Raw genomic sequence first — 9,410 nt, 5'->3', positions numbered from 1 at the left:
GTACTTACCTAAAGAACTAGAAATCTTGAAATTTGATTGCAATTTGGCAGGACCATTCAAAGTCACAAGAAAATGTAATGACCTAAATGTCGAGATAGAAATAGGAACAAATGAATTAAAAATAGTCCACACGAATAAACTTGAGTTAGCTTGTATAAAACCAGATTCTTCTTAAGAAATTGCGTGCATTAAATATATTACGTTAGTTTGGTACATTAAGTAAAGTAAAAGGAAAATTATTACCTATTCTTACTTTAGGGTTTAAGTTATGTATCCTGAGAACTTATAATATCTACAACGTATTATTATATGGTTCATGCAACGTAAAAAATATCGCTTGTATAGAAGGGTGTGACAACGCGAAGTTTCCGTACAAACAATGTAATTTAGGCTAGCGTAAACACTTTAAGGAAAGCTGTTCCCATTGGAAACACCTTTTGTATAAGGGGGGAGGTGTTGCGAACCTCGCTTGTATGTATGTGTGTGATATCGTGTGAATTTAGCCGCAAGCTTGTAATCACTAGCACTGAATGAAATGTAATATGGCGACGATGCCATAAGAGTATGACTGCAGCATGTCTGCATAATGTTATATCAATGCTCATAAATTAGGAGCCAAAATTCAAAGGAATGTACAGACAAAAGATAAGATACTGTAAAACTTTCAACACGGGTGATCGTGCTGGGAGAGAGTTGGAAATCCGGAGAAATAAGACTGTCACACTTGAAATTTCTAAAGAGCTAATTTATTGCGGGCTGTATCTAATTCGTTACTCGTAACGAAAATCATGTTGGTTCTTGAAACTGTCGAAGTCTCTTCGACATCCTGTTTATTTACAGAGGGTCGTAAATTCTCTTAAGGGTTGCCTTGGCTCGCTAGCGCGAGATCTTTTGTTGTCTTACGTTTTCTCTGGATCCCACGCTTTCTCTTAACACGTGTGCACGGAATCGTTCTTGAGTCTTGGCGGAGCACCACCATCTTCCGCTCGCCCAAGGGTGGACCGAAGCCAGGGAGAGGGACCGCCTCCGGACAGGGATGGGCCCCACCACCATTGGACCAGGGATGATCCTGAGGGAGGATTCAGGATCCAGCGAGGAGGGGATGGCAGCCAACATCGATCGAGGATCTTCACCGCCAAGCTCAGAACGATTCAAAGCTTCAACCCGTTTGCATACATTCTTCATAAAAAGATAAAGTCTAAAAATAAAGAAACATAAACTATTATTCTTCCTTCAAAATAAAGTGTACTTTATTAAAACCCGCGCCGCGAGCAGAGTGCTTTAGCGCTCCACGGGCACCTTACCCACGTAACATTTATACAAAAATCCCTAGACACCTGAAATCCACGCGCAACAATGGTATGAGCTAGGGAAATTTATGAATTTATGAACACTAGGTATCTATATACTTTATGGTTTATGGTTGCGCTCTTTACTTTTACTTGGCCCGGTTTCCTATCTTAAGGCTGGTTCGGACACGGCTAGTAGTTTAGTCGAGTGGCGAGTAGTTTAGTGTATGGACACTAGAGTTTAGTCGAGTAGTTTAGTAAAACGGTTTAGTCGAGTCGATCCGTTCCATTGGATTTTGCTGGTCGAGTAGGCTTCCCCCACCACTAACTAGCCTTCGGGACAGACCTGTCCGGACGCATTTCTTTAGTCAAGGGATATATCTTGAACTCTTGATTTTCAAAACTCAACTGTACTAGTCCGGACACTTTTCTATGCATTAAACGGTTTAGTGATAAGTAGCTACTCCCCACTCGACTAAACTTCTAGCCTTGTCTGAACCAGCCTTTAGTTGGCATGGTCATCGGTTATCGATGACGCCTGTTTACTCTCTCTGAGCATTGTGCATCATGTATGTACCTATATATTTGTTATGTGTTGCGATATGAAGTGTTAAGTGTTAACTAAACTGTATGAATTACTAATTATTAATTGTTGAATTTTCTAATTTAAATTTTGAATTTATTCGACAGTGCGCGTTCTAATGTGCTACACTGAGACGCATTGCAGTGTATGTTTTAGTGTGGTGCTATTTCCTTCGATCTGCTCCGTTTTGTGTATATTATATTATATTATATTATGACCATATTTATATTTATATTTATGCTTATTATGTCCAATCTACGTTCGATTTACGTTCAACTTATGACCAATTCATGTATTGAATATATTATATATTATATTATATTATTATTTTAGACTTTGGATTATGTTCAGTTATTTCAGTTATATTAGGTTATACTTAGTCAGTATTCTGTGCTAAATTGTATCGTATTGTATTATATAACTCCCTATCTCCTATTATATTATTATAATTGAGTGAACAAATGTACAGGGTGATTAACGGTAGCATATGACATATTGAATTACATTAAATTAAATGACCTGATTTTTATTATTAATATGTGCTTGTGTTATTTCACTGTACCTGTTGTGATTATATCCATCTGCCATAGTTTAATGGGTCTGATTATATAATGGAATTTAGTAGAGTTTGGTTTATCTGTATTGGATGGCTGAACGAGTTTATATTGTGTGCTTATATTGCATTTATATTCCTTTATATATTTTAAGGACAGGTTTGATCTTGGTTTCTTAGTTTCTTAGTTTTTAGTTTCTATTGTAGTATTATAGATTGTATATAGATTGTTTTCAAGCTTCCAGGGGTTTCTGGTTTTCAAGCATTATCAGTATAATTGTAAACTATAAGATGTATTACATATTTCCTTAGCACCCTGAGATATGAATGACGTTGACTTTGGTTTATTGTTCGCTGTTCACTATTCTTATTCGGTCACTCTGACATGTATCAGAGATTTCTTCCCCAATTGTGTGTTCATGTTTCATGTTTCTATAAGATCATTCACTGCTCATTTTGTAGCTCTTCGCACCCCTTCAGGATGATGTTGCACATTATGGCTAACGCAATTCTAATGTAGATGTGATAGTTGGCGGATTAGTGAACTTATGGTGGTTTACAGTACTCTATGCAATCTTTTGAATCTTGATTTATCCTATCTCAACTACAATCCTGGTTTTAATTTGGTAGGTGTAAGTCCAGTAATGGGTAAAATGGTAGGTGCTCCTGGAAGCATACGCTACAGCAGTCTTTCTGGCATTATACAATGTCTTTATTGCTTTCTATACATACATACATATATATGCATCATTGTTCCTTAAATTCTTTGAATTCTCTGATTTTCTGGACCGTGGATCTCACTAGCCTTTCTTACAACAATGTTTGGCTTGATTTTATTACTCATATGCCTTTTCTATTAATTAGGATTAAAGGGGGCTTAATGGAATTGTGTCATTTAAATCATTTAAATTGACTATAACATAAGGAGTTTAATTAATCATCTACATTAGTATACTTTATTAAATTGATTACATTTGGCGTGTTTTTGTTACATATTATATATATACATATGTTTATAGTAATTTTGATCTATTTTTCTTCATATTAGGGATTAGTTCTCTTTTACTTTCATATTATGGTTCAGTAATAATACGGTGGTATGTGGTGTTTATTATTTGATTAGTTTTGTTCATCACACGTTCTATTACATTGACTTACTTGTATCTGTATCAGTATTAACGTTAATATCATACTTATCGGAGCGGTATGATAATTCAGTAACAATCTACGCAATTTATAACTATCTGAATTGTTTTGATCTGCTTCATGTTTTATGCTGATTTACGTCTCATGTTGCTCCTCATATTATGTCAGGTGGGTATTTTCTTTTCCTATTAATCGTTACGTTTTGCCTCCACTTCTATTGGCTGGCGTAAGGGTTTCCTGCAGATGGACTAGGATTGTGGTTACGATTTGATATTTAATACTATGGTTAACTTCTTATGTTAATAGTTCTATTTCTACCTATTATGCTCATTATGTCCATCATCATTAATCTTATGAGATATATGTTGCTACTTATCTTTATTGATGATTTGCTCACAATAATTTATAATTGTTGTTCTTTGCCTTCATTTGATCATTGATTGTTTCTCCACCATCTCTGCTTGTCAATCACGTTTGAGGTTGTGGTTGTGTAGAATGTTCCTGCAAGCAAATTTAAGCAATTTCAATAATTTCAATGAATAATTTCAATTATTAGTGTTACATTATGCTCACCATCTATTTATTTTCTTCCTTTCTCCTTCTTTTATTCCCAGCTGATCTTCTTTGAAGATATGGTACTTTTTCCATGAATTGATGGGACAGGAATGTATTATGTACTGTACTTGATGTTTGGCGTTAGCGTCATCGATTGGCCTGCTCTATTTTATGTTGCTCGTCTTCTAAGTACATCTGTTCGTTGCAGGGTTGCTCGGTTCTACGTAGTACAGACTAGTAGTTTAAATAATCCTAATGGACTTTCATTTACACTATCTTGGTTATCTTGGCTTCTCAGGAGGGATCCTCAACTTCACTGGTTTGAGCGTTTCATGTAAGCTCTCAGTTTACTTCTTATTATTTGTAATTTTCTTTCAGTCACCTTGATAGTTTTAACAGATGATTATGGGGAACTCCCTGTCACACATGCATTTATTTATTATACTACACATATATGGCGTACCCTTTCTTTTGTGGTGATCTTGTTTCTTGGTTCTTCATTTTGAAGTGATGCGTGTGCCTACTTCGCATTAGAATCCGCTGTTTCTGGTTATACTCTATATTTTACCTTTTACTTCTGACAATAATTAGCAGCATTCTATGATTTATTTCTTTTCTCTCATGACTGGCATTTGCTATCTGCTATTGTCTGGCGTCTTTTACTTTACGTTTCACATCCTTGGTTTATTTTCATTTGAATTTATAGTTCATCTTGAATTTTATTTTAACGATGTGATTACATTGTGTGCTAGTGTTAAATATTAAATACTCTTTACTATTATTCGTCTCCTGCTGCTTGGTTGTATGTTTGACGTTTGAGGTTTTGGAGGTTTTGTTGGTTATTCGCTTTTGCTTTGCTTATGCCGAGTTCACATGTGCTCGCTTGCTTGCTCGCTTACTATGCTTCTTATGTTTAGTTCGCATGTTTATTACTGTTTCTTTCTTTCTTTTCAACTGTTTCATTGATTGTTCTGTTGCATTAAATGCATATATACGTTGATTTTCTGTTGTACTTTGTGATTTGTGATTGAATTACGTTTAATCACGTTTAATTATGTTTATTATTTTATTATTGTATTCATCTGTCAGCTGTTATTTACTGTTCGTTCATGGGCTCTTCTATTCATGGGCTTCATGGGCTTATTGATTAATTATTCATTATTCATTATTTATTGTTGCATTTTTGGGGCATTCGAAGCGCTATGCTTGTCATGAGCGTTTGAGCGTTTGCGTGTGTGTGTAAAGTATGTATGGGACAAGTCATCGAGGATTGCAGCCTACGAAGATGTGGCACAGTCAACCGGGGAAAGGACTCGCCCCGAGACCTGACTGTGCTGAAGGAAAATATGACCCTGCCTTTACCGGCAGGTCGGCGTGATGACCTCAGGGATAAGGCACATCATCAGCAACCTACCAGGTGGACGAAGATGGGCACGGTCAACTGTGGAGATACGATGTCCCTGTCCTGGTCGTGCTGAAGCAGGTGAACACATGGCGCGATCACCCGTTGAGTGGGGAAGTCCTCCGGTACCTGGTCGTGGCCGAAGAAAAATGGCCTGTCTTCGTGGAAGGTCAGGTGGGCGTGATGACTGCAAGGATAAGCCACATCATCATTATCAACCTACCATGGTGGACGAAGACATGGCGCGATCACCCGTGGAGATACGATGTCCCGGTTCCTGATCGTGGCCGAAGAGGAACCCCTGTCCTGGCAATAGTGCTAGGCAGGCGAAGAGGTGGCGCGGTCACGCCGGGAAGGCGCGATCCTGGATGATGCCCCGGTGCCGATCGTTGCTGAAGAAAAAGTCCTGCGTGTACTGCTCAGGTTGAAAATGTCCTATCGTAAGATCGGAGGTGCAACGGCGTGGTTCCGCAATACCCTAGCGCATGGCGGTTTGCGGGAGGACGGAATAATGCGAAATGCATTGAATTGCCAAAGCGCCGTTGTGGCTATACGTTGGTAACCTTTTATATATCCCAAAGGATGAAGAGGTACTGGCGGCCCACGCAGGGGAGAGGTATTAGTGGGTAGTATATCCAGCCGCGGGACTGTCCCTTCTGGACTACCTGCTCAAGGTCGCCCCTTCTGGGCTGAGACCTACTCTTGGGTTAAACCCAACCCTTCGGGGTCGGGTTGCCAGGTTGCCCCCTTCTGGGGTTGCCTCTTTGGGTTTGCCCCCACCAATGGGCGCCAGGCTGCCCCCTCAGGGCGGGTATGAGTCCCACACTGCCTGGGCCCCCTCTAGCCGAATAGACGAAAGGGCATCCCGCGCGTGCATAAATGCATTTCCTCTTCTAAACCAAAAAAAAGGGTTAGGTTAGGTTGTGTAAAATGTTCCTGCAAGCAAACTTGAGCAGTTTCAATAATTTGAAACAATCAATCAATTATTTGTGTTACATTATGCTCACCATCTATTTTATTTTCTTCTTTCCTGCTTTTACTTCCAGCTGATCTTCTCTTCTTTGAAGATATGATACTTTTCCCATGAATTAATGTGACAAGAATGTATTATGTATTGTATTTGTATTTGATGTTTGGCGTTAGCGTCACCAATAGGCCTGCTCAATTTTATGTTGATCGTCTTCCAAGTACGTCTGTTCATTGCAGGGTTGCTTGGTTACACGTGGCACAGTCTAGTAGTTTAAATAATCTTAATTGACTTTAATTCACATTATCTTGGTTATCTAGGCCTCTCAGGACGGATTCTCAGCTTCGCTGGTTCCCTCGGTTCCCTTCTTATTATTTGTAATTTTCCTTCAGTCACCTTGATAGTTTTAACAGATGATTATGAGGAGTCCCCTGTCACATATATAATTATTTATTATGCTATACATATATGGCGTACCCTCTCTTTGTGGTGATCTTGTTTCTTCATTTTGTGGTGATACGTGTGCCTACTTCACATCAGAATCCGCTGTTTCTGATTATACTTTATACTATACTTTACCTTTTACTGACAATAATTATCAGCATTCTATGTTTTACTTCTTCTCCTTGCTGGCATTTGCTATCTGTTGTCTGGCATCTTTACTTTACCTTTTACATCCTTGGTTCATCTTCATTTTCATTCCAATTTTATAGTTCATTTTGAATTTATCTTGAACGATGTGATTATATTGTGTGCTAGTGCTAAATATTAAATACTCTTTACTATTCATTTCTGCTGCTTGGTTGCCTCGCTGTATGTTTGACGTTGAGGTTTTTGAAGGTTTTGTTGGTTATTCGCTTCTGCTCTGCTTTGCTTATGCCGAGTTCACATATGCTCGCTTGCTTGCTCGCTTACTATGCTTCTTATGTTTAGTTCGCATGTTCGCATATTTTACTGCTTCTTTCTTTATTTTAACTACTTCATTGATTGTTCTGTTGTATTAGATGCATGTATCCGTTGTTTTTCTGTTGTATTTTATGATCTAATTACGCTTAATCACGTTTATTATGGTTGTTATTTTATTACTGTAATTGTTATTTATTGTTCGTTTATAGGCTCTTCTATTCATGGGCTTATTGACTCACTTATTTTTATTGGCTCACTTATTCATTGTTGCATTTATTTTGGGGTATTCGATGCGCTATACTTGCCTTGTCTTGTCATGAGCGTTTGTGTATGTGTGTGAAGTATGTGAGGGACAAGTCATCGAGGATTGCAGCCTAAGAAGACGTGGCACAGTAAACCGGGGAAAGGACTCGCCCCGGGACCTGACTGTGCTGAAGGAAAATATGGCCCTGCCTTTACCGGCAGGTCGGCGCGATGACCTCAGGGATAAGGCACATCATCAGCAACCAACCAGGTGGACGAAGACATGGCACGGTCAACTGTGGAGATGCGATGTCCCGGTTCCTGACCGTGTTGAAGAGCAAGCCCTGCTGTAGCAGGTGAACACATGGCGCGATCACCCGTTGAGTGGGAAAGTCCTCCGGTACCTGATCGTGGCCGAAGAAAAATGGCCTGTCCTCGTGGAAGGTCAGGTGGGCGTGATGACTGCAAGGATAAGCCACATCTTCATTATCAACCAACCATGGTGGACGAAGATGGACACGGTCAACTGTGGAGATACGATGTCCCGGTTCCTGGCCGTGTCGAAGAGCAAGCTCCTGCCCTGGTAGGCGAACACATGGCGCGACCACCCGTGAATGGGCTTACTCCGGTTCCTGGTCGTGGCCGAAGAAAAATCCTGTGCGTAATCGTGCAGGTTTGTTATAAATTTTTGACTTCGCGAAAACGATTGATTCCCTTCGACGGTTCTGGGGTAAGTGCCATGCCGTTCCTCATGGTCCTCCTACCAGAAGATGAAAGATCTTCCCCACTCCGTGACCAGATCCTTCTAGAAAATTCTTATTTTTTTACACGTGCCATGCAGCACCATGACTTCGGGTCATCGGCCACACGCGCGTTCCTTCGAGAATCGGCGATCGAACTCCCTATCGCCGTTCCATAAACAAAACATCCGCGACTCTTAGAATTCGTCGCACCTCAAGTATCAACTACCGCCGGCCTAAGTCCGATGACAGACGTATGGCTCAGGGTATCGATAGCCTAAATAATCCTGAGAAATCCTTGGAAAGCAGGTCAAAGCCCCAAATGCAATGACCCTGCCACGTGTCAACCCTTGCACACGTGCTGACGCTAACAGGTTGAAAATGTCCTACCGCTGGATCGGAGGTGCAACGGCGTGGATCCTCAATCTATCATGGTTGCCTAGCGCATGTCAGATTGAGGGAGGACGGAATAACGCGAAATGCGTTGAAGTGCCGAAGCGCCGTTGTGGCTATACGCTGGTATTCTTTATATATTCTAACGTGTGAAAAGGTACCGGCGGCCCACGTTAGAGGAGAGGTTTTAGTGGGTAGTATGTCCAGCCACGGGAGTGCCCCCCTATGGGCTGCCCGGCTAGGTCGCCCCTTCAGGGCTGTGACCTCAACCTCACCCCCCCCCCCCCAACCCCTCCGGTTGGGTTGCCAGGTTGCCCCCCTCTGGGGTTTCCTCTTTGGGTGAGCCCCCACCTCACGGGCGTCAGGCTGCCCCCTCAGGGCGGACATGAGTCCCACACTGCCCGGGCCCCCTCTAGCCGAATAGAAGAAAAGGGGAACCAGCCCGCGCGTGCGCAAACGCATTTCCTCTTCCAACTGAACCAAAAAAAAAAAAGGGTTAGGTTAGGTTTTTTTATTTTTTTTTTCAATTTTTAAATATTTTTTGTACATTTTCTGTTCATTTTTTTCATTTTTTAAATATATTTTTTCACATTTTTTCACATTTTTTTTCATTTTTTAAATAGTTTTTTCACT

General features: G+C 40.5%; 1 long non-coding RNA gene across 1 annotated transcript; it reads right to left on the bottom strand.

Moving 5' to 3' along the window:
• Positions 1-3,391: 3,391 nt before the first annotated feature.
• Positions 3,392-5,315, bottom strand: LOC123987935. Its single transcript, XR_006829547.1, has 3 exons — positions 4,590-5,315; positions 4,145-4,508; positions 3,392-4,072 (listed from the first exon to the last, which is right to left on the bottom strand). It is a non-coding gene; the product is annotated as an uncharacterized LOC123987935 (long non-coding RNA).
• Between the last annotated feature and the right edge of the window lie 4,095 nt (positions 5,316-9,410).

This window comes from Osmia bicornis, chromosome 7 (genome assembly GCF_907164935.1).
Source record: "Osmia bicornis bicornis chromosome 7, iOsmBic2.1, whole genome shotgun sequence".
Taxonomy (NCBI): domain Eukaryota; kingdom Metazoa; phylum Arthropoda; class Insecta; order Hymenoptera; family Megachilidae; genus Osmia; species Osmia bicornis.
This window is presented reverse-complemented; position numbering and strand designations above follow the sequence as displayed.